Here is a 25577-nt window from a genome sequence, read left to right as displayed (position 1 = left end):
GGAAGGCTGCACTGACAAGGCTCCACTGGGGAAGGCTGCACTGACAAGGCTGCACTAGGGAAGGCTGCACTGACAAGGCTGCACTGGGAAAGGCTGCACTGACAAGGCTGCACTGGGGAAGGCTGCACTGACAAGGCTGCACTGGGGAAGGCTGCACTGGGGAAGGCTGCACTGACAAGGCTGCACTGACAAGGCTGCACTGACATGGCTGCACTGACATGGCTGCACTGACAAGGCTGCACTGACATGGCTGCACTGGGGCAAGGCTGCACTGAGAAGGCTGCAATGATGGGCATTTAAATGTAAGTTTTTTTTCCCTTCAACTTCCCTCCTAAAAGTTTTTTTTTCCTTAAAATTCCCTCCTAAATTGGGGTGCGTGTTATACGCCGGTGCGTGTTATACGCCGATAAATACGGTATTTATCATTTACCCTAAACTTCACAATTATGTGACACTTTGTGTTGGTCTATCACATACAATCCCAATAAAATACATTTATGCTTTTGGTTGTAACCTGACAAAATGTGTAAAATTACAAGGGGTATGAATATATGAATATTAATTTGTAGGTACTGGTAATTATATGTTGCGAATACTTATAATGTAGGTGGAATATTATTGTAAAAGGTCATTCATTATCTGCTGTGCTAATACTATAAAAAAAAAACAAATATGCGGATAGCTTTTATACGGTTATGTATTAGATTCATGATGTGATCATGTTGTGTCTGATTTGTAAGTATCAAAATCTTTTTCCGTCCTTTTCTTTTTTTGTTTTTTTTTGCTGTCATTTGAGAATTTCTATAAATATTACATAGTTACATAGTAGGTGAGGTTGAAAAAAGACACAAGTCCATCAAGTCCAACCTATGTGTGTGATTATGTGTCAGTATTACATTGTATATCCCTGTATGTTGCGGTCATTCAGGTGATTATCTAATAGTTTCTTGAAGCTATCAATGCTCCCCGCTGAGACCACCGCCTGTGGAAGGGAATTCCACATTCTTGCTGCTCTTACAGTAAAGAACCCTCTACTAATTTTAATGAGTGGCCACGTGTCTTGTTAAACTCCCTTCCATGAAAAAGTTTTATCCCTATTGTGGGGTCACCAGTACGGTATTTATAAATTGAAATCATATCCCCTCTCAATCCTCTCTTCTCCAGAGAGAATAAGTTCAGTGCTCACAACCTTTCCTCATAACTAAGATCCTCCAGACCCTTTATAAGCTTTGTTGCCCTTCAAATTTTTATTTCAAATATTGAGTTGCCTTAGAGATTTTTTAAAGTAAATATGGAGTGGTGAAGCTACCAAGATAAAATATTACTTCAATGACCCATTACAGAGTTGAGCAAATAATTTTTTTCTAGGTCCCAGTGTATTTGGGGATTCCAGGCCCACCAAGATCAATGTTTAAGTCTAGGCCGTGGCAAAGTGAAGATTCCAAAAATCTAGTCATTGGTCTTCTTTCCAGCCCCAGTGGGGGAAACTCTCCTTTAAAACCATTCCAGATCCCCAGATCTCCTTGCCTCATTTTAGAACCATCACAGATCCCCAGATGTTAACTCAATTGGATAGTAAAACCCTCCAAGACATAATACCTATTGGAGCAATCTCACATATTTCAGTATTTAACTTCTACATTTCACTGACCTAGTCAGAGTCTTGATAAAAGCAAGAATTGATCTTGCTGTCAAAAATTGCAATGATATGCACCTATCAAACTTGTGTGGAAAGATTGGTCTTTGGGTGTTGGTGGCACCTTCACACCATAACCCTATTGATGGACTCTTGATGAAAGCAAGAATTAACCTTGCTCTCAAAAATTGCAATGATTTGCATCTGTCAAACAGGTGCGGAAAAATTGGTCTTTGGGTGTCAGTGGCACCTTCACACCGTAATCCTATAGAGGTACTCTTGATGAAAGAAAGAATTGGACTTGCTGTCAAAAATTGCAATGATATGCACTCTTCAAACTGGTGCGTAAAAATTGGTCTTTGGGTGTTAATTGTGCCCATGAAATCTACACCAAAAACATTCTTCCAGATGAAATCAACACCCACAACACTAGGTAGCTTAGAAGTCCTGCAGAGATTCCACATCCCAGAAACACTTAATTGGCGACATCGGCATCAGGGGCTTCATAGCTGCTGGCAATCCAGGACTGATTAATTTTGATAAATGTCTGATTGTTCACGGAGTTTGTGGACAGATGCGTTCTATCATCAGTAACAAAACCTCCAGCAGCACGGAATGCCCGTTCAGAAAGCATGCTGAATACAGGACAGCCCAGCAGCTCAATTGCTTACTGGGCAAGTTCTGGTCAGTGGTTTATTCTCATGACCAGTAAGCCAGTGGATCATCAACTGGAAAGCTCTCCATCTTTTTTTTGCCCCTAGATGGTCGTCCACCATGTGATTCAGATGCTGCCAATGGGATGTGGAAGCTGACAGCCCTGGGCAGCGAGGACTAAAAAAAAAAGAGAAATGCATCACTTAGGAGGCTGCCTTCTCCACCGCTCCTCTCATGACCAACAGAAGCCTCAAAACTACATTTTCCACAACACTGTAACCTACCAGAGTTGGAAAAAAGTGTTTTATAAACTCCTCTTTAAGGTGTCCTCAAGAGATTTCATCTTCTACACTCTCTGTGGGGACGTGAGGAGTTCTGAGACTTTCCACTTTTAACGGTGGTCAAGGAGGGTTGCCAACCATTACTGGTCATTTTCCTTTACGCCACATACTCTTGGATCCTTTTGCAGGCTTTAAAGCATGAAGGAGCCCATGCATCGCAAATTTGCGGAGGCATGAGAAGCAAACTCTTTGGGGTCACAGAGGATTATAGTATCTGGAACTGACCCCTCCCAGCCACATACTACTCCCAAGGGTTCAAGGGATGGAAAACCATCTCTTACTGTTTGATGTATGTCTTCCTCTGCTTCAATGCCTCCAAAACTGCCAGAATCCTCCTCTTCCTCCTCCTCTCGCTCCTCTTTTGTGTTCTGTGGCATAGGAACAATGGTGTCTGCATAAAGTGGGCCTTGAGAGGAAAAGAAGTCCTCCTCTTCCTCGTGCTGCTCTGCCTCGAGTGTCCTGTCCATAATGTGACCATGCAAAGATTGCATGGTCACCATTAGATTAACTGTAGAGAAAGGTTAATGGGCATTACCACAGATTTGATTAGGAGAGGTCAAGGGTTGTGACCAGACCACAAAAACACCATCAGCACAGATGCTAAATTGATACTTAGCCTTCACTTTGGTATAACATTTGATAGTAACATAATTCACAATGGCTAAAGGTTCCTTGGTGAGCATAGATTCCCAGCTTTGCCAGGTGCCTCCCCACACTGCCACTAGATAAAGTCCCCATTGAGCGCAAAATAAGGAAACCTTTTATCTGCAGCAGGCATTTGTGGAACCCCAGTAATACCAGTAACCTGCTCTCTAGTGTTAACCAAAGTTTTTGGGTGGTGTCAAACACAACCCTGGACACATCCAAGTCAGGATGCACCAGACTAGAGGAAATTTCCCCCACCATGACCTGTAATGGAAAGGAATCCTCCCACTCAGAGGTAAATGCAGTCTTGATAACTGGAGCATGAGCATCAACAACAGGATCACTATTATTCACAATGTCACAACCACCAGTATGTACCTCAACAGTAGTGGGGTTTGTTGTGGGTGACTCTGGACCGGACCCCTCATTCAATTTTCTTGAATGTCTAGGAAGTCCATTCTGTACCTGTTCCCATAGTTTAAGAAACAATAGATAGTCCCATCCCACTATGATGTCATGTATCAGACTGTTCTCCACCCCAACCTCTTGTGTCACAAAGATACAGCCATGGACACCGGAACTAAGGGGTACTCCCTGGTGTCCCCATGGATACAAAATACCCACCTACAAATCACACTAAAACTGATCTTCAACCAGGTTGAGATGTGTGGTGAATGCTCTCTGTACATAAAAAAAGCTTTCCTGCCAGCCTGGACAGAGTTCCAGGGTCTGGCAGGCCTTTCTGCCTAGGTGCTATAGCTGGCCTTGCTGCCCTTGGTACGTGACATGACAAACATGAGTTTTACATAAAGCTTTTCTAATTGTCTTCTTTGGTATCTAAAAAGTTCTATTGATTTAGTAAAGTTTATGTGTCTTTCTTTTTTTTTCTATTGTAAGAGATGCTGTATAGAATGATCACCCATCCACCCACTGAGTAAAATATATTGCTTATCAACCATAAAGATCCAACGTATATCAAAACCTACATCGGGGTTCCTGTACTTGGTAGAAAAAGGAGAAAATAATTTGGTGAAAATATTTGAAAAAGTATTATAAGTTGCTCATAAATCAAACTAAAACTGCATTTTTTTCAGATTTTTCTCTATTTGTCAGTTTTTACTGTATATAATCTGATCTGGGTATTTATAAAAACTTTGGTAATAAAAACTTTGTAATTAATAGCCCTGTAGGTGCATAAAAATGGTAGACAAATTATTCACATATATTTTGAGGCTAACCAAAGTGTATTGAAACGGCTACATTTGGTTTGTGGGGTACAATGACCCCTGGTCATGTAAGGGTAAGTACAACTACGAGCACCCGACATGTTTACATTTTATAAAGGACATTGCTGAATTTTTTAAACAACTGAAAATGGCACAGAACTAAAAAGTGTCAATGTTCACAATGACATTTTCACCATGACACCTGGATTAATTTTAGGTGATAATACGACTTCATAAGTGCCTCCATGAGATCTTTGTTCCTCAGGCTGTAGATCAGAGGATTCAGCAATGGGTTAATGAGGGAAGATATAACTGTAAACAGTTTGTATAAATTGACCATATTGCTGGAGGAGGGAACCAAGTAAATAAAAATGAAGGAGCCATAAAAGATGAAGACCACGGTGAGGTGTGATGTGCAGGTGGAGAAGGCTTTCCTCTTTCCAGTCTTGCTACGGACTCTGAGGATGGTACTGAAAATATAGACATAGGGAAGAAAGGTCAAAAGAAAGGCTCCCAATCCTATATTACCACCTAATACTAATATGACCATGATGTTTATGAAGGGATCAGTACATGTAATTTGATATAAGTGTGGAAGATCACAAAAGAAGTTGTGGATGGAAGTTGTTCTGCAGAAGGACAACCTGAGCAAAAATAAAGTATAAACCAAAGAGACAGAACATCCTACAACCCAGACCAGGGAGGCCATTCGAATACAGACTCTCCAAGACATAATTAGTTTGTAATGTAGAGGGTGGCAGATAGCAATGTAGCGGTCATAGGACATAGCCGAGAGCAAGAAAACTTCTGAGCCAATAAAGGAGATGTAGAAAAATACTTGGGATATACAGGCAGGAATGGATATTGAACGTCTTTTTGTGACTAAATCAAAAAGCATCCTTGGTGCGGTCACTGATGAATAGCACATGTCAAGAAATGCTAAGTTGGCAAGAAAAAAATACATTGGGTTGTGTAGACGGTAGTCAGTGAGGACCAAGAAAAATATAAGAAGGTTTGTGATAACAGTCATCAGATAGATCAGAAGGAAGAACACAAAAAGTGCATTCATTGTCAGTGGATGGTCTGATAGACCCACAAGAGTGAAAGAGGAAATCTCTGTCACATTTTTCATATTATTCTTTTTTTTCTCTCTTTAAATGTATCACTATAGAAGAATAATAAACTTATGGAACTGAGGATTATTGGGAAAAGTTGTACGGTGTACCTACACAATGCATTCAGGTTTACATGTAGGCATTTCTAGCACCGAATTATTTATTCTTATATAAGATGTTGGCATTCCCACAGGATAATCTGCTGTGTTGTAAGAACACATAATTGATCTCTAAAGATTAAATTTATAACACCTTGGGAGCTCCTTTACTATATTTGAGAACAGTCTTTAAAATTTGAATTTAGAATCCACAGAAAGTGTTTTTATCTTTATGTCATCTATTTGATTTATTGGTTAGTGGACAGAGTGACCTAAAACACTATAAAAGGAACACTGCTTTTCTTTTTGCCTCCATCATTTTGTAGCTATATTTCATAAGGGCTTCCAAAAAAAATGTAATTGAATCATACAGTTGATAGCAATGAAAGTAAAAATTTTCCAGGGTCAACACAGTTTGGTAAAAGCAACAACAGTCCAAAATTCAGAAACACAAGACACAGGTAGTTGTCTTACTGAAAAACATTAGAGCTTCAGCAACTTACATTGAGGGGTGGCTAATAACTGACCAGTGGAACCACAGTCTGAAGGCTGTGAAGACACAAGCCACAGTAAGCAATCTACTTAAAGAATAACAGGTCTTGGACTTTGGAGGGGGAGGGGTGGGAAACTGACCAGAAGCCTCACAGTTAGATGGCAGCACAATGGGCCAAAATGCAGAGAAAGAAGTCATAGTGAGGAGTCTTTATAAACAAACTGTAGCTTCAGCCATTTTAAACTTAATGGGTTTTTATTTTGCCTACAAACATTTGTTTTCAGTTGTTTCACAAATAGTACACAATTCAATCCAATATTAGATCAATAATATTGTATCTGACCTGTATCTGAATAGTCGTCTACTTATACCAGGGGCATGTAGTAGAGGGAAACAAGGATGAAGGTACCAAAATGAATACATTGGTCAATAAGGTGACCAGCTGTCCCATTTGTCATGGAATTGTTGAATGGCGTCATTGATAGAGGGATGAATTCTCTTAATAAGAATTATCCATTCTGTTATAGACTTGAGCTATGGGGGTTTATTGTCAGTGCCAATGTAAGGCGATAACCTATTGTATCACACTGAAAAGGAGATGTAAAACGTTTCTCATGATGGTAAGAGAAGGAAGGGATAAGGGAAAACAATAAACATATAGGAAGAGTAATGCCGCGTACACGCGATCGGACATTTCGACAACAAAATCCTGGATTTTTTTTCGACGGATGTTGGCTCAAACTTGTCTTGCATACACACGGTCGCACATATGTTGTTGGAAATTCCGAACGTCAAGAATGTGGTGACGTACAAGACGTATGACGAGCCAAGAAAAATGAAGTTCAATAGCCAATGCGGCTCTTCTGCTTGATTCCAAGCATGCGTGGAATTTTGTCGGAATTGGGTACACACGCTCGGAATTTCCAACAACAAGTTTTGATGTCGGAAAATTTGAGAACCAACCCTCAAACATTTGTTGTCGGAAATTCCGACAGCAAATGTCCGATGGAGCCTACACACGGTCTGAATTTCCGACAACAAGCTCACATCGAACATTTGTTGTCGGAAATTCCGACCGTGTGTGCATGGCATTAGAGTAATGGGTTAAACTGTCAACTAGGCAAGCTGTAACATTGTGCCAACAATGGAACAGCTCCAAAAAATGTGTTTAAAGGACCCCGTGGAGAGGCGTCCCCTAAAACACCCCAAGATATTTCAGGAAAATGGTGTAAAGATTTTAAGGGGTCATGTACCATCTTCTATATAACAGCGATAAAATGGAAATACTGTGTTATAAATGGACAGCACATTGAAATAAAGTCCAAAAAGTGTTAAAGTGAAAAAAATGCTAAAGTGAAAAATATGTATAAGTCCAATCTTAAATGGAAATCAAGAATAAAAAAACAATATTTTGAAAAATATAAATTTACATGCCCAATCCCATGATAGGATCAGTAGTATAAACTTATTGGTGAAAACACAATAGTTCAGTCAGTGCAAAAATGTGCACAAAAAATTGGTGGTGACTTGAAAAGGCAAAACATGATCCAGTACAATGCTCCAGAATCATCCAGCGCACCCCTGTGAAATGGACCCTCACTGGAAAAGCTGGCTGCCGTTACAGCAGCAAACACGCACTCAGTGTAGATCCGCCATCTGTTGTGGGGAAGTGTCACGAAAGCCACGTACCTGATGTGAGACCGAAGTAGTGGGGAGGCCTCCCTTGCACCTTGGGTCCTTGAAGCCTCTGGAGATGGAGACAGAGACTTGGTGCTCAGTTGGTACGGATTTTCTCTTGCAGCAATGCGCCATTGGTGCATGCATAGTAAGACCTGGACTCTTACAGAGCCCCCCCAAAGGGGCAGCCTCCGGACACCCGTCTGGGATGAAGCTCGCTGAAAGAACTGCTGGAGAAGATTTGGAGTGTGGATATGCGACTTCCAGGAATTCTCTTTAGGGCTGTAACCCCTCCACTGTACCAGAAATTGGCATCCGCGGACCCTTCTACGGCAGTCCAGGATGGCCTCCACCTCGTACTCCTCAATCCCTTTAATCATAGAGGCAGGCAGAGGACGGACCCCATGTTCCCCAAAGGGGTTCGGGGCCACGGGCTTCAAGAGGGAGGCATGGAAGACTGGGTGGATCTGGTAAGGTGAGGGCAGTTTGAGTTTGTAGACAACAGGGTTGAATCGAGACAAGACAGGGAAGGGCCCAATGAACTTAGGGCCCAATTTCTTGGAGGAACAGGCGAACTTCAAATGCTTGGTAGACAGCCAAACCTTGTCTCCCGGTTGAAGATCCAGGTCCCCCCGCCGCCTTCAATCATAGATGGTCTTGTAATCCAGCTGTGCATTGGCCATGGTATCCTTTAGGAGCTCTAAGTTGTTGTGTAGAAACTCCACTCTGTTCCAGACAGCCGGGACAGAGGCGGATGCGGGTAGGACAGGGGAAAAAGAAGGCTGGTACCCCAGGTTGGCATAGAACGGCGATTGCTTAGTGGTAGAATGTATTGCATTGTTGTATGCGAATTCTGCGCAAGAAAGTAGGGACGCCCAATTGTCTTGGACAAAGGTGGAGAAACAACGAAGGTACTGTTCAAGAGTTTGGTTAGTGCGTTCTGTTTGTCCATTGGTCGGAAGGAGTGCCAATCATAGGAATAAAATGAGCCATTTTTGTAAGTCGGTCCACAACAACAAATGTGGATGTAAACCCATCAGGGAGTGGTAGCTCCACTATGTAATCCATGCTTATCTGTTCCCAGGGTCTGGAGGGAACAGGCAGGGGGCGTAGGAGACCCCATGATTTATTCTTTTCCATTTTGCAGTGATTGCACACTGGGCAGGAATTGACGTAAGTGTGGCAGTCTGCCTTGAGGCTAGGCCACCAAAAGGTTCGCAAAAGAAAATCAGTGGTTTTGGTCACCCCGAAATGCCCTGCTAAATTGTTGTCATGGCAGAGTTTGAGCACAGGAAATCTCAGTTGAAGGGGCACAAACACAGCATGGTCATGGAAGAAAAGTCCGTCCTTTTTTTGCAGATGTTCTCCTGAGGGCAGTTGGTCTAGAGAGGGGGCCAGTTTAATCCTGGACAAGAGGTCAACTGAAAGTAGGAAGAAATTATAGGCACGGAGTATCGCGTCCATCGTTGGCGAGTTATCTGATGTGGGATACATGCAGGATAGAGCATCATGTTTAATTCTTGGATCCCGAACGGTATGTGATGTGCATTTGAAATCGGGTGAAGAAGAGAGCCCATCTGGCTTGTCTAGATCTGAGATGTTTAGCTGTACGGAGGTATTCCAAAGTCCTATGATCAGTGTAGACAAGTATAGGGTGTGAGGCTCTTTCCAATAGATATTGCCATTCTTCCAGGGCCAATTTAATAGCAAGGAGTTCCCGGTCCCCTACATCATAATTCCTATCGGCTGGGGACAACTTCCTGGAAAAGAAGGCAAAAGGATGCAAGATGGCTGTGGTTTCATAGCGCTGAGAAAGGATTGCCTCAACCGCAATCTCTGAAGCATCGACCTCCAACACGTAAGGCAGGGCTGGGTCGTGATGACGAAGGACCGGGGCAGAGGTGAATTGCTTCTTGAGAAAGGACTGCCTCAACCGCAATCTCTGAAGCATCGATCTCCAACACGTAAGGCAGGGCTGGGTCGTGATGACGAAGGACCGGGGCAGAGGTGAATTGCTTCTTGAGTTTGTCGAAAGCCGTTTATGCTGAGGGGGACAGATGTTTTCCTTGGTAAGTTGTGTGATAGGTGAAATTATTGATGAGAAGCCTTTGATGAATCTTCTATAAAAATTGGCGAATCCCATGAGCCTCTGGACGCTCTGACGGTCCGAGGGTACTGGCCATTCAAGAACTGCATTTACCTTTTGAGGGTCCATGGGGATGCCAGAAGTCGAAATAATGAGGCCAAGGAATTGTATGGTATCTTTCTCAAACTCACATTTTTCAAGCTTGGCGTAGAGTTTATGGGCTCGGAGGCGAAAAAGGACTGTGCCTCGAGGGAAGGTGAAAAAACAATCATGTCATCTAAGTACACTATCATAAAGAGGTCAAGAAAATCCCGAAAGATGTCATTCACCAAGTGTTGGAAAGTTGCTGGGGCAATACACAGCTCAAATGGCATGACCAAATACTCAAAATGGCCAAACCTAGTACAAAAGGCTGTTTTCCATTCATCGCCCTCTCTTATCTGTATTAAATTGTAGGCCCTCCTTAGGTCCAATTTTGAGAAGACCTTGGCGGTGTGGAACCTCTGGAAGAGCTCAGGGACTAGAGGCAACGGGTATTGATTCTTGATTGTGATACTGTTCAATTCTCTGTAGTCGATACATGGTCTTAAAGAATGGTCCTTGTTTTCCACAAAGAAGAGTCCAGCGCCAGCAGGAGAGGTAGAGGGCCGGATGAACCCTTTCCTAAGATTGTCATCAATGTATTTTCGGAGGACTTCTAATGCAGGCTCAGAGAGTGGGAGAATCCTCTCAAATGGTATTGCAGAACCAGGAAGAAGCTCAATGGGGCAATCATACGGCCGGTGAGGTGGTAGGGATTCAGCCCTCTTCTTGTCGAAGACGTCCAGGAAGTCTCTGTAGACCTGGGGGAGAAGAGTGTTGTCATCTGTGGAAAGGGGTTGAACAGGCTTGCTGTGGAAAACAGTGGTGTAAGCAATTGGGTGAGCCGAAAGACACAACTTCAGTGGACCAATAAATCTGTGGCTGGTGCTGTCGAAGCCATGGTAACCCCAAAATAACCAGGAAAATGGGGGAAGAAATCACATCCAGCCAAAGATATTCCCAATGGTCTGCTGGTGGTGGCCAATATGAGGGTGGTCTCATGGGTTATGTGACCCGAAGTTGGTGTGGAGCCATCTGCCAGATGAACGGTAAATGGCTGGGGCTTCTTGCTTAGTGGGATTCCATACTTTTTGGAGAAGTGGATGTCGATAAACCAGCTGCAAGCCCCAGAGTCAATAATGGCTGCTACTCAGATTATTCTTCCCGGTATCTGCAAAGTGAGGCAGAGTGTGAGATGTAAGGATTTAACAATGTACGGTGAAACAGATGGCGGTTCGTTCCACTTAGTCGGCCTAATGGGACATCCCTGAAGAAAGTGACCTGCTCCACCACAATACAGGCATAGATTGTTCAGGCGATGGCGTTGTCGCTCTTCGGGTGTGAGGGGTGCATGAACTAAGCTGAGTTGCATCGGTTCTGTGTCATGAATTGGGGTTGATGCGTGGGTCTCAGATGTGGAGCCATGGGTACTCATGGGAGCATCCATGTGGGACGGGCCATACTGGATCGTTCCCTGCAACGTTTTCTGAGTCTGCAATCAAGCTGGATAGCCAACTGAATTGTAGGTTCCAATGTATCAGGGAGCCCCACTCTTGCTAATTCGTCTATGAGGGACTCAGACAGGCCCAAGCGAAACTGATGGCGCAGGGCAGCATTGTTCCATGCAGTGTGTGCAGCCCACTTGCGGATTTGCGTTATGTAGTCCTCAACAGGGCATTTCCCCTGTTGTAGAGAGGTCAACACTGTTTCAGCTGTGGTGGTTCGTTGTGGGTCATCATAGAGGATTGCCATGGCATCGAAGAAAGAAGACAGTGAGTGCAATATAGGACGTTCCCTTTCCAATAGCTGATGAGCACATGCTTGAGGTTCTTCTGTAAGTAAGGCTACTACGAACCCAACCTTTGTATCCTCTGCAGAGAAGGTCCTAGGCTGTAAGGTAAAGTATAGCTGACAGGCGTTCCTGAAAGACCGGAAATTGTGGCGAACCCCTGAAAAGCGTTCCGGCATAGGAACCTGTGGTTCAGGAGCTGGAGTAGAGATGGGCTGCTCCATAGCAATAACAGGTGGTTCCACAGGGCTCAGAACTGAGGGATTGGCCATTGCAGTCAGCTGACCTTCCAGTTGAAAGTACCCCTCTTGTATGGCCGTCAGGGCCTGAGACACAGAGGCCACTTGTTGGCACAGGGCCTCGAAGGCAGAAGCGCTCCCCTCAGTCTCAGACATGGCTGGATTATTCTGTCACGAGAGCCACGTACATGAAGTGAGAGCGAAGTAGTGGGGAGGCCTCCCTTGCACCTCGGATCCTTGAAGCCTCTGGAGATGGAGACAGAGACTTGGTGGACACCGAATGGCATGGGTGCCAGGGGTGCAGAGCACCATGCAAGCCTTAGTCCGAGATCCGAGTGGAGGTCAAGTCCAGCTGGGCAACGAAGTAAAAAAGGGTTAACCTGAAGAAGAATGGTCGAGATCCAAGACGGGGTCGGTTCCAATCTGGCAGCTGAGTACAAAAGGGGTAAAGAAGTAAAATGGTTAAGGTACAAATCCGAGGTCAATGGCAAGCAGCAATCAAGAGTAGGGATGAGCCGAACACTCCCCAGTTTGGTTCGCACCAGAACCTGCGAACGGACTGAAAGTTTGCGCAAACTTTAGAACCCCATTAAAGTCTATGGGACCCAAATGTTTGAAATCAAAAGTGCTAATTTTAAAGGCTAATATGCAAGTTATTGTCCTAAAAAAGGGTTTGGGGACCCGGGTCCTGCCCCAGGGGACATGTATCAATGCAAAAAAAAGTTTTAAAAACGGTCATTTTTTCGGGAGCAGTGATTTTAATGATGCTTAAAGTGAAAAAAAATTAAATATTTCTTTAAATATCATACCTAGGGGGGTGTCTATAGTATGCCTGTAAAGTGGCACGTGTTTCCCGTGCTTAGAACAGTCCCTGCACAAAATGACATTTTTAAAGGAATAAAAGTCATTTAAAACAGCTTGCGGCTTTAATGTAATGTCGGGTCCCGGCAATATGGATGAAAATTAGTGAGACAAATCCCCCCAGACCATTACCAGGCCCTTTGGGTCTTGTATGGATATTAAGGGGAACCCCGCACCCAAATTAAAAAAAGGAAAGGTGTGGGGCCCCCAGGCCCTATATACTCGGAACAGCAGTATACAGGCGGTGCAAACAAGACAGGGACTGTAGGTTTGTTGTTAAGTAGAATCTGTTTGTAATTTTGAACTGGTACATTTTTAAAGTGTAGCTCCAGCCAAAAAATCTATTTTTAAGCTTTTTTGGAAAACATAGGGAAGGGTTATCACCCCTGTAACATTTGTTTTGCTGTCTGTGCACCTCTTCAGAAGATTTCACCTCACTTTCTGTCCCAATGACAAATGTTTTTTGAAAATTTGGGGTTTTTAGTGAAACAAGGATTGGTGATAAAGCATCAGTGAAGAGGAGACACGTTTTTCCCATATTAACTCTTACAGGAGAGAATTTCCCTTCCTAGGGGTAGATTTCATCTCACTTCCTGTTGTCTCTTTCCGTTTGCAAGTAGGAGTCGTTTAGATTAGATCAAGAATTGTAATTACATGCCATTGAACAGTGGTAGAAAAATTGGGCCTTTGGTGGTGGTGGTGCTCGTGCCACAACACTGTAAGTCCTCACAGTTACTCTTGGTGGGCGCTGGAACGGGCCCTGCTGTGAAATATTATATCAAGAATTGTAATTACATGCACCTGTTGAACAGGGGCAGAAAAATTGGGCCTTTGTTGTTGGTGGTGGTGTTGCCACAACACTGTAAGCCATCACTGTTACTTTTGGTGGGTGCAGGAATGGGCCCTGCTGTGAAATATTAGATCAAGAATTGTAATTACATGTCCCTGTTGAACAGGGGCAGAGAAATTGGGCCTTAGGCACTGGTGCCACAACACTGCAACCCCTCACAGATGCTATAGTTGGAGCGCAGGAATGAGCCCTGCTGCAAAGTATTGCATCAAAAATTGTAATTACATGCCCCTGTTAAACAGGGGCAGAAAAATTGAGCCTTGGCCACTGGTGGCGGTGCCCAGAACCAAAAATGTTCTTACAGTTACAAGCTATCAGCGTGAACATTGAGGAGGAAGAAGATAGTCACTTAGCATCAGCATAGGCAGTCTTGAAGGGATCTCACATTAAAAAAAAAAATCAATCGGTTACATCAGCATCAGGTGCTTGGTAGCTGGTAATCCAAGACTGATTCATTTTTATGAAGGTCAGCCGATCGACCGATCCGGTGGACAGGCACACCCTGTGATCGGTTACAAAGACTCCAGCAGCACTGAATGTGCGTTCCAGAAGAACGCTGGATGCAGGACAGGCCAGTAGCTCAATTGCATACTGTGCAAGCTCTGGCCAGTGATCCATCCTCAAGACCCAGTAACCCAGAGGATTTTCGGTGGGAAAGGTGTCCAAGTCAGATCTTGCCCCTAGGTATTCCTGCACCATGTGAATCAGACGCTGGCGATGGTTGCTGGAATCGATCATACCTTGGGGATGCGGACTAAAAAATTGTCTGAACGCATCGGTCAGACGGCCACCTTCTCCACCGCTCCTTCTGTGACTGACCAAAGCCTCAGCAACACATTGTCCAGGAGGAACAGGAAATTGTAACATCCCAGGCTCTGGAAATGCGTTGCACAAACCTTTCTGCAAGGCCTCCCGAAGATGTTTCATCCTCTGCTCCCTCTGCGACGGCAAGATAAGGTCCGCAACCTTACCCTTGTAATGTGGATCAAGGAGGGTTGCCAGCCAATATTGATCCCTCTCCTTGATACCACGAATACGAGGATCCTTCCGCAGGCTTTGCAGGATCAGGGAAGCCATGCAGCGTAGGTTTGAGGAGGTATTCGGTCCAGAGTCCTCTGGGTCACTAAGGACGACATGATCCGCAGATACCTCCTCCCAGCCACGTACAAGTCCATGGGTTTCTTCAGACTGTAAATGATCCCTTGAAGACTGCTGCTGATGCTGAGTGCCAGGTTCCACCTCCATGCTGACACAATCCTCCTCCTCCTTGTCCTGTTCCTGTGTGATCGGCGGGCATGCAGGAACACTGTCTGGATAAAGGGGGCCTTGTGAGGTAAGGAAGTCCTCCTCTTCCTCCCTCTGTTCTGCCCTTAAGTGCCCTGTCCATTATTCCATGCAGCGTGTGCTCCAACAGGTGGACAAGAGGGACAGTGTCACTGATGCATGCACTGTCACTGCTCACCATCCTCGTGGCCTCCTCAAATGGTGACAGGACAGTGCATGCATCCTTGATCATAGCCCATTGGCATGGGGAAAAAAAAACAAGCTCCCCTGACCCTGTCCTGATGCCATAGTTGCATAGGTACTCATTGATGGCCCTCTGCTGCATGTGCAGCCGCTGCAGCATGACCAACTTTGAGTTCCACCTGGTGGGCATGTCACAGATTAGGCGGTTCTTGGGCAGGTTAAATTCCTTTTGGAGGTCAGCCAGCCGAGCACTGGCATTAAATGACCTAAGAAAATGCACACAGACTTGGCCTGCCTCAGGACATCCTGTAAGCCCGGGTACCTGCCCAAGAACCGCTGCACCACCAAGTTAAGGACGTGAGCCAAATAGGGCACATGGGTCAGTTGTCCCTGTCGGAGGGCGGAGAGGAGGTTGGTGCCATTGTCGCAAACCACCATACCTGGCTTAAGCTGGCGTGGTGTCAACCACCTCTGAACCTGCCCCTGCAGAGCTGACAGAATCTCTGCCCCAGTGTGGCTCCTGTCCCTCAAGCACACCAGCTCAAGCACCGCATGACATCTTTTTGCCTGCGTGCTTGCATAGCCCCTTGAACACCTATGGAGCACCGTTGGTTCCGAGGACAAATCAGCACAGGAAGAGGCCATGGAGGAAGAAGAAGAGGAGGGGTTGGAGGAGAGAGGAGTGGCAGAATCACCACTAGTAGAATTTTGGAGGCGTGGTGGTGGAACAACCTCCAACACTACTGCACCCTGTCCTGCATCCTTCCCAGCTGCCAGAAGAGTCACCCAGTGCGCTGTGAAAGACAGGTAACGTCCCTGACCATGCCTGCTGGACTATGAGTCAGCGGTAATGTGCATATTACCGCTGACCGCCCTGTCCAGCGAGGCCAAGATATTGCCTTCCACATGCCGGTAGAGAGCCCTGAATTGCCTTCCGTGAGAAAAAGTGGCGTTTGGGAACCTGCCACGGAGGAACAGCACATTCCACAAACTCACGAAAGGGGGCAGAGTCTACCAACTGAAAAGGCAGCAGTTGAAATGCTAGCAATTTAGCCAAGCTAGCATTCAACCGCTGGGCATGTGGATGGCTGGGAGCGAACTTCTTTCGTCAGTGCAGCAGCTGGGGCAGGGAAATTTGCTTGGTACAATCTGACGTCGGTGTACCGATAGAAGATTGCCCGCAAGTACTTGGCTATGACACACATAAATCTACACCTTCATTCCTCTCAGTGCAGGTTTCAGAAAGGACTGAAGGTATAGTGGGGTTGGAGATCCCAGCTGATGAGGAGCAAGGAGAGTTCTGCTTTGTTCTTTGGTGTTGGTCTTTTAGGTACGCTTGCCAACGAACTGCATGGCAGGTCGACATATGTCTGGTCAAGCATGTGGTGCCCAAGCGGGTGATGTTTTGGCCACGCGAGATACGCTTGAGACATATGTTGCAAATATCAGCGGTGAGATCTGATGCACTCGTCTCAAAAAAGGCCCACATCAAAGAACTTTTGGAATAACGCTCTGAGACAGCAGCGCCCTGCACATGCGGAGCTCTGCAGTGTGATGCAGTCGGTGTGCTGCCCTTAAGCTGGCCCCTTGAGGGCATCCTGCCTCATTGGAGATGTGCCTCCTCCTCCTTCTCCTCCTCTCTCCTATCAGGCACCCATGTGGAGTCAGTGACCTCCTCATCCCCTCCGTCCTCATCACTGGAGCAAACCTGGCAGTATGCTGCAGCTGGGGAACATGACTGCCAGATTGCTGTCCTTCTTGGGCACCCCCTCTCTCTGGGCTCACGTTACTGCCTTCCTCTAGCTGGGTACCATCATCGGAGCCTTCAAAACGCTGGACATCCTCCTGGAGCATGTACCCAACACTGTGGTTAAACAGTTCGGGGGACTCCTCAGGAGGACATGGTGGGGCTAGGGAAGGAGTGACTGATGCCATTGAGCCAAGGGAAGAGGCCGTGTTGGCAGCTGCTTTGCCAGACACAGTACCCTTAGCCTGGGTGAGAGAGGATGAGGAGGATGAGGACAGCTTGGTCATCCACTCTACAAAGTCTTCTGCATTTTGCGGCTCAACACGGCCAGCTGCTGAAAAAACGAACAAGCGTGTCCCACGGCCACGTGCTGATGAGGATGCACCGTCTCCATGACCAGCACTGTTGCCTCTAGACACAGAGCCTGCTTGCCCTCTTTTAATGGCTTGTGACTGTCTGCCTCTCCTTGTTGGCCTTCCAGACATATTAATGGCCTGCAGTGAGATGTAGCTGCACAAAGCTGGCATGTATATATATATATACTGATACTGCAGCTAGCAGAATCAACTGCCTGCCTGTGGTATTATTAGTATGAGAACACCAAAAATTGTCTTCAGGTAGCTTTAGGTGCACACTGTGCAGAGGACACAGTACACTAACTGTAAATACTGTAGCTGCCTACCTGTGGTATTAATAGGAGCAGAAGAACACCAGCAATTGTCTATAGGTAGCTTTTGGTGCACACTGTGCAGAGGACACATTACACTAACTGTAAATACTGTAGCTGCCTGCGGTACTAATAGGATCAGAACAACACCAGCAATTTTCCTCATGTATCTTTAGGTGCACACTGTGCAAAGGACATAGTACGCTAACTGTAAATACTGTAAAAACACCTGCCTGCCTGTCAGTAGGAAGAGAATAACAGGAACGGATCTAGCTAAACTGAATACAGTGTATATGTGTAAAGGCTAGCTGGAGGCTAGCCTGTATTTGTGGGAGGAGTCTGAGAGGGCTATTTAAGCCTCCTCCTCTGTCAGGCAACGGCTCATCAGCATTTATGGGTTCAGAAGGGGGTGGGGCCAACACGTCACTTCCGAATCCTTGCTGAGCCACAGTCAGCTGCAACCATGGTGTCGGTACCTCTCTAGGTGCTAACACTGGGGATTCCGCTTGCCACCCACCTTGTTACCTCTGGGTACATTCCCCCCACCCTCACCCCGCTTTTCCCGGTGTTTTTGCCGCAGTTCCTTCATTCTCCCTGGGTGGGTCCGGCCCGCTTCTCCCGGTTTTTGGGGGGGTGTTCACTGCCCGCCTCCCACCTCTTCTCCCCCACCCGCCTCCTCCGTGCACATCCAGCTCCACGAGGGAGCCGCTCGCCGGGGGGATGATCGGCCACCAGCTCCGCTCTCCCCATGAACATCTGCTTCATGTGGGAGCCGCCAGCTTCTCCGGGTGTTCGCGGGGAGGCCTCCTCTGTGCACATCCAGCTCCACGAGGGAGCCTCCCGCTGGGGGGGGGGGATCGGCCGCCCACCAGCTACTTTTTACCTGGGCAGATACAGCATCAAGATCCAGCATCAAGCCCGCTTCCACAGTGTTCCCGCCTGCTTCTCCCAGCATTCCTGCCGGGGGGGTTAGCGCCCCCCAACTCCTCTCTCCCCATGCAGATCCAGCTCCATGAGGGAGCCGCCGGGAGGGGGGTGATCGCCCCCCCGCGGCTCCTCTCTCGCCATGCACATCTTGTGCCATGGGAGCTGATCTCCTGCTTCTCCGAGTATTTGTATGGGGGGGTGATCAGCCAGCCGCCTGCTCCTCTCCTCATGCGGCTCCACGGGGGGGCGCCCGCCCATTTCTCCCGGTGCTCACATGGGGGGATGGGCGGCCACCCGCCTGCCTGCTCCTCTCTCTCCCCACAATTGGTATCGCTGCAAGCCCGGTCACTGAGGACATCAGACCTGCACACAGCAGTCATGGCAACAGCCAGTCGTGAGGTGACCGGTTGGTTATGGCTTGCAGTAGATGTACCATGCTGGATTGTTTATCATTCATTATTATCAATTTTCATGGTTTCAAGTCGCATGTCATTCCCAAGCTTACATAAGGGCTCATTCATTGTCAGCAGGGCTTGGCAAGACGGGGAGGATGTAATCCACATGCATTGCTGCTTTTACTTGGTTATTTTGTTTCTTGGTCAGTGTTTCTATCATAGTGTTTCTGCCCCAGGAGTTCTGTCATTGCGTTTTTCTGCCCTGGCGTTTCTGTCATAGCGTTCTGCCCCGGCATTTTCTGTCATAGCGTTCTGCCCTGGCATTTTCTGTCATAGCGTTGTGCCCCGGCGTTTTCTGTCATAGCGTTCTGGCCCGGCGTTTTTCTGTCATAGCGTTCTGGCCCAGCGTTTCTGTCATAGCGCTCTGACCCGGCGTTTCTGTCATAGCGTTCTGGCCCGGTGTTTCTGTCATAGCGTTCTGGCCCGACGTTTCTGTCATAGCATTCTGGCCCGGCATTTCTGTCATAGCGTTCTGGCCCGGCGTTTCTGTCATTGCGTTCTGGCCCGGCGTTTCGGTCATAGCGTTCTGGCCCGGCGTTTTTCTGTCATAGCGTTCTACCCCAGCATTTCTTTCACAGCATTTTCTGCCCCAGGGTTCCTGTCATAGTGTTTCTGCCCCAGGGTTTCTGTCATAGTGTTTCCGCCCCAGGGTTTCTGTCAGAGCGTTTCTGCCCCAGGGTTTCTGTCAGAGCGTTTCTGCCCCAGGGTTTCTGTCCTAGCGTTTCTGCCCCAAGGTTTCTGTCCTAGCGTTTTCTGCCCCTGCATTTCTGTCATAGCGTTTTCTGCCCCAGCATTTCTGTCATGGCGTTTCTCCCCCAGGGATTCTGTCATAGTATTTCTGCTCCAGGGTTTCTGTCACAGCATTTTTCTGCCTCAGGGTTTCTGTCGTAGCGTCCTGCCCCAGCATTTCTGTCACAGCGTTCTGCCCCAGCATTTCTGTTACAGCGTCCTGCCCCAGCATTTCTGTCTCGGCGTACAGTCTCTGCATTTTGTCACGTTTTCTGCCCCAGGATTTCTGTCACAGCGATTTCTACCCCAGGATTTCTGTCGCAGCGTTTTCTGCCCCAGGATTTCTGTCGCAGCGTTTTCAGCCCCAGGATTTCTGTTGCGGCGTTTTCTGCCCCAGGATTTCTGTCGCAGCGTTTTCTCCCCCAGGATTTCTGTTGCAGCGTTTTCTGCCCCAGGAATTCTGTTGCAGCGTTTTCTGCCCCAGGATTTCTGTCACAGTGTTTTCTGCCCCAGGATTTCTGTTGCAGCGTTTTCTGCCCCAGGATTTCTGTCACAGCGTTTTTTGCCCCAGGATTTCTGTCACAGCATTTTCTGCCCCAGGATTTCTGTCACAGCGTTTCTGCCCCAGGATTTCTGTCACAGCGTTTTTTGCCCCAGGATTTATGTCACAGCGTTTCTGTCACAGCGTTTCTGCCCCAGGATTTCTGTCATTTCGTTTCTGCCTCAGCATTTCTGTTAAAGCGTTGCTGTCCGTGTGTTTCTGCCCCAGGATTTCTGTCGTAGCAGTCTGCCTTAGCGTTCTGTCTCACCATTTCTGCCACAGCGTTACTGTCCTTGCGTTTCTGCCCCAGGATTTATGTCATAGCATTTCTGCCTCAGCGTTCAGTCTCAGCATTTCTGTCATAGCGTTTCAGGCTCGGTGTTTCAGCCTTCACCGTTTCCTTCATTGTTTCATACTCTAGTAGTTGTTTTTATCTTCGTTGTTTGTCATGACTTGTCGTATCTTTGTTCATGTTTGTACCTGGGTCAGTTAGCTAGGGCTCACATGTCAGGATCTGTCATGTCTACAGATCCATACGGGCTGAGGTTTCGTTTGTTAATGATTGTTGTCCACAATCTTCTCGCCCGTATACCATACGTCATACGATGCACGTTCATTCACCACACCTGTACAATCACCCACCACGGTCTGTGGGTACACCAGCCCTGAGTTTTTAGATTAGTTACCTGTCTCTATGCTGCAGGTTACTCGAGCTCACTTACCATTTACACGAGGGGGGGGATCTGTCATCAGGTTCATTCACGCAAAGTGGTCTTGACATTTCTGCTCATGTTCTCAAACTTAGGTAGGCACGGAGGGACGTTGTTCTCATGTCTTGTCTGTCATTTCTCTTGTTCGTGTTCTCAGGTTGGGCTGTATTGGCTTCCATCATCCCCTTGTTGGTCCTTAAGTGGTAGGTTTGGGCAAACGTCGCCATGATTCTGGATTCCACTCTCTGCTCTGAACTCTTGTCTAGGATATTGCCTGGAAGACTGCTCAGGGATGTCAGTTCAGTCATCTTTTCCGTTCCCAGGTAGGGGGGTTTCAGTCACTAGGTATGTCTGTTGCATGCCATGGGACTTATTTCCCCGGGGTGGAGTCTGGCCCTCCTTCTTCGGTTCAGGATTCAGACTTGGTTGCCAGGTCACAAGCTGAAGCAAGACCCGATCGAATCAGGTAGGACCAGTATTCTGTGTCTGGCATGGTTTCTCCATGTTGACAATGCTTATTGCCATAGTGCATGGGCCTCATCCACCTACTCCATCACATTCTTTGGGTATTTAGCATTTTGAACTCCTGCCAGTTGTCCTTTGGCACTCACCCTCGCACTTCCCCATACCAGTATGGGTAGGCCAGGGGTTGGGGGGGTTTCACTGAGCACTTCACTGGTGTCCGGTTGAAGTTTCGATCTTCTCGGTTATCATTTTGCAGGGGCTCCTCGGGACGGCCATTGCTCCCCTTCCCCCACGCATCCTCTCATTCACAAGCAGTTCATTCTCATGTCTGGGTCTCGGGCTTCAGGCTCTATCCAATCGCTCACGGGATGTTTAGTTGGGTTCTGGGTAGCTTCGTAGGTTCTATAGGGGGTTCTGTCTCATCACCAAGTCAGGAGTCGGGGGGGGGTTTCTCCTGTCATAGTGGACACTTATCAGATATATACTGTTGCCATCCGGGCGCGCGCTACTCCACTTGATGGATTGTTACCTTCCCTTCTTCACCTAAATTTGTGTCTTTTTTGCCCTCTTTTCAGGCATACTGACTAGCCAGGCCAAGGCACACCTCAGGCCTTGGTGCTTAGGAGTATCACTTTCCCACTCGAAGACTCTGACTACAAGTGTAAAGGCTAGCTGGAGGCTAGCCTGTATTTGTGAGAGGAGTCTGAGAGGGCTATTTAAGCCTCCTCCTCTGTCAGGCCAGGGCTCGTCAGCATTTCTGGGTTCCCACCCACCCGCTTCCCCCAGTCTTCATACATACTCATAATACTTTTTATTATTCTTAGATTCAGGGTATGCCCTCTTTTCAGGCATACTGACCAGCCAGGCCAAGGCACACCTCAGGCCTTGGTGCTTAGGAGTATCACTTTCCCACTTGAAGACTCTGACTACAAATATATATATAGATAGTATCACTCACAAAGCTGTATTTTCATAATTATGAAAGCTGTAATTTATTCCAAGGTAAACAAATTAATGCTTTCAATAGCAAATGTAAATAGCTTCAATTTTGGAAGGTCAAAATAGGCCTTTAGCAGACCACCAATAGGGAAAAGGGCGATAAGGCCAGCCCATTGGTCTTGAAGCCACTCCTCTCTGTCTGCTATAATCACAAACGTTGTTGGAAATGCCTCCATGTCATCACTGGGTGTCAGTTTCTGCAAGTAATGTCTATCCCTCATGGCTCATGGGACACATTCGGCCACTTGTCCTAGTGTGCTTACCTGCTGTACTCAGAATTGGGTGGCACTTTTCTCCCTAAGGCATGGATGCTCTTCCTTTTCCAATGGGGGTTCCGCTGAAATTTATCCATTCAGGTCTGCCCTGAGGTGTTTGTTTCTGAGGGACCGGATGCAGCGTGGTATTGGCGTTGGTGGAGGTTGCCTGGTCACTTCTTCTGACGCGTATTGCGTCACTTCCACACACGCAGCACCCTTTCCCATTGCGCAGAAGCGGAAGTGATAGTGGCGCGGTTGCACGATATGACGCGCATCGCGTCACTTCCTCCCGCACATGTGCACTATATCAGGGACGCCATCTGCGTCCCTCAGTGTCATTCCTCCGTGGTCCGCCATCGTAGAGCCATGCTGCCTCCTTCTCCTTGACCGCTGACCTTGTGAACTTTGTTTTCCTGGCAACCTTGACATCTCAATATGGGAATTTTAGATTATGCTGGTTTGATCTAAGGAGATCTTAATTAAGCAATTTTTTTATTAGGTACTGGGCCGGCCTTATGGGGAATAACATCCCAGACTGACCCCTTATCCCCTGGAATTGAGACTTATTTCTTCCCGGCGATTTATCATCATGTTTTAGCTCTTTTTTCCCAGCCCACAGTGCCCCTTCATGCCTTTCAGGGTAGTGATGTCTGGCAGTTTTTGGACGTGGACAGCGGGCATCCACCTAGGCTAGGCCTTCAATGGCCAATATATGGCATCCATGTCTTTTAGAAGAGTGCTTCTGCTAAACATACACATTCTCTGTAAGTGCATGTCAGTGATAATTTAGATGCATACTCATATGTGAATTTGTATCAATGTTTTACTAATTTAAGCTGTTTTTTCAGAAGTGGTAGCATTCACTGAAGAAGATGTATAACAATATTTTTGAAACATGTTGGATTTCCCCCTCTGTAATATTCCTTGTCCAAATCCATGATTCAAGGGAACAGCAAGTAAATGGGGATTACCACTTCATGGTCAAACAGCCAAATCTGCAATGTTAATACTGCTACTCTTACAATGTTTTGTATTATTAATATGAGACTTTTAAAAACAATTTTTCTATAATAAATTACATTTTCTAGATGTGAAGTTTTCTATATATTTTTTTTTCAATTGTCCAAAAAATCCCACTTTCTGAAGTTTACTTTATGTATTACCAAGGGATGGTGGCAATTTACATGTGTGGTCTGGTGAATCACTTAATTACCTTTTATTTTATTTTATTTGAACCAGGAATTTGTGGAGCCCCATTAACAACAATAATCTGCTATAACCAAAGTGGGCAGTGCCAAATGCACACCTGGACCCAACCAAGACAGGATCCACATGACCAGAGGAAATTTTCCCTTCATCATCCTTTTCCATGACCTCTTATTTGATACATTTCCTTTTCCATCTCCCCCACCATGACCTGTAATGGAAAGGATCCCCCCACTCAGAGGTAAACTCGGTCTTGAGACCTGGAACATGAGGAGCATCATCAACAGCATCACTATTATTCACAAGTCTCAACCACCAGTACATACCTTAACATTAGTGGGGTTTGTTGTGGGCGACTCTGGACTTGACCCCTCAAAATTGGGTTCTCAAAGGCCCAAAATCTCATATTTCTGAACTGCATTATATATACTATACAGACTGCACTATATACTCTGAACTGTATTATATGTACTATATTATCCCATACCTGGTAGAAGAGCCTGAATGGACGAGCAAGGCCTCCCTTACCACTCTGACTCAGGGCCCCTGATAGTGTAGACAGAAGGCGCCAGAGTACAGAGTCGTACAAGCGTCAAGAAGTCTTTGGTGGCGGCAGGGCGGCTGGTCCTGGAGGAACTGGTGCAGTCACAGGAGGGCCACAGCAAGGTCACCGATAGGTAGGCAGCTGGTGCAGATGACAGAAACATGTAGCAAGGTCAGGCAGGCAGGGTCAAACACGGCTGGCAGAATGAGGTACAGGGTTCAGACAGGATCGTGGTCAGGAGGCAAGCCAGGTCAAGCCGGATCAGAAGTGCAGGTGCCAAGGAGGAGACAGGAGATTGGTCACAGAACAAGCCGAGGTCGATGCAGGTGGAGTTCAAGGAATAGTCAGGACAAGCCGGGTGGATAACAGGAATCAGATACAGGTACTCAGGAACACAGGATACACTAAAGCTGAAGACAAGGCAGAACCGGGGCTAGATTTTAAAGCTGTGTATATTAGTGAAAATCCTCCCCTCTGGATTACTGTGTTGGAGCACCATTGTTCAAAAGGAGTCAAGGAGGTGTTTTCAGGGCTACGTGACCATATTGAGTGTAGAAAGTGGGAAATTTGAGAGAATCTGAACTTCTCAGAATCTGGCATTTCTAAGTCTTTTCTACATTGGGACAGTGTTATCGGGCCCTTATGAGAAAGATAGTGTCCTATTCTATAGAGGCCTTTATATGTCCACCATTTGAACGCCTTAATGACCATCCCTGGTGGAAAGTCTGCATTGTGAAAAAGATGTGATAGCGGTCTCATAGGGGAGATCAGGTTGTGATGTTTAAAAAGGCCTGTGCCAAGGGTGATAGAATGTGAGAAGGTTGGGGACATGATAGCTGGTCTAACTTTAGGGTCACACCAGAGAAGGTAGTCTATAGTGTCTAGCGGAGTGGCCTGACGTTCCATAGACACCCAGCTCGGTTTTGGGCCTTTTGTGAAGACTACTGAGATTTGTGATAGTTGAGCAGCTTGAAAATAGCCCCATAGGTCCGGCAGTCCAAGCCCCCCTTGACTCTTCAGACGGTAGAGAATGCTGGATGGACATCTATAACCTTTATGACCCCAAACAAAG

General features: G+C 46.6%; 1 pseudogene; it reads right to left on the bottom strand.

Annotated features, from left to right (window-relative positions):
- Positions 1-4692: 4692 nt before the first annotated feature.
- On the bottom strand, positions 4693-14529 carry LOC141102318 (olfactory receptor 1G1-like; annotated as a pseudogene).
- Positions 14530-25577: the final 11048 nt, after the last annotated feature.

The sequence above is a fragment of the Aquarana catesbeiana genome, linkage group LG07, assembly GCF_042186555.1.
Source record: "Aquarana catesbeiana isolate 2022-GZ linkage group LG07, ASM4218655v1, whole genome shotgun sequence".
Classification (NCBI taxonomy): domain Eukaryota; kingdom Metazoa; phylum Chordata; class Amphibia; order Anura; family Ranidae; genus Aquarana; species Aquarana catesbeiana.
Note: the sequence above shows the minus strand (reverse complement) of the source record. Positions and strands in the feature narration are given on the sequence as shown.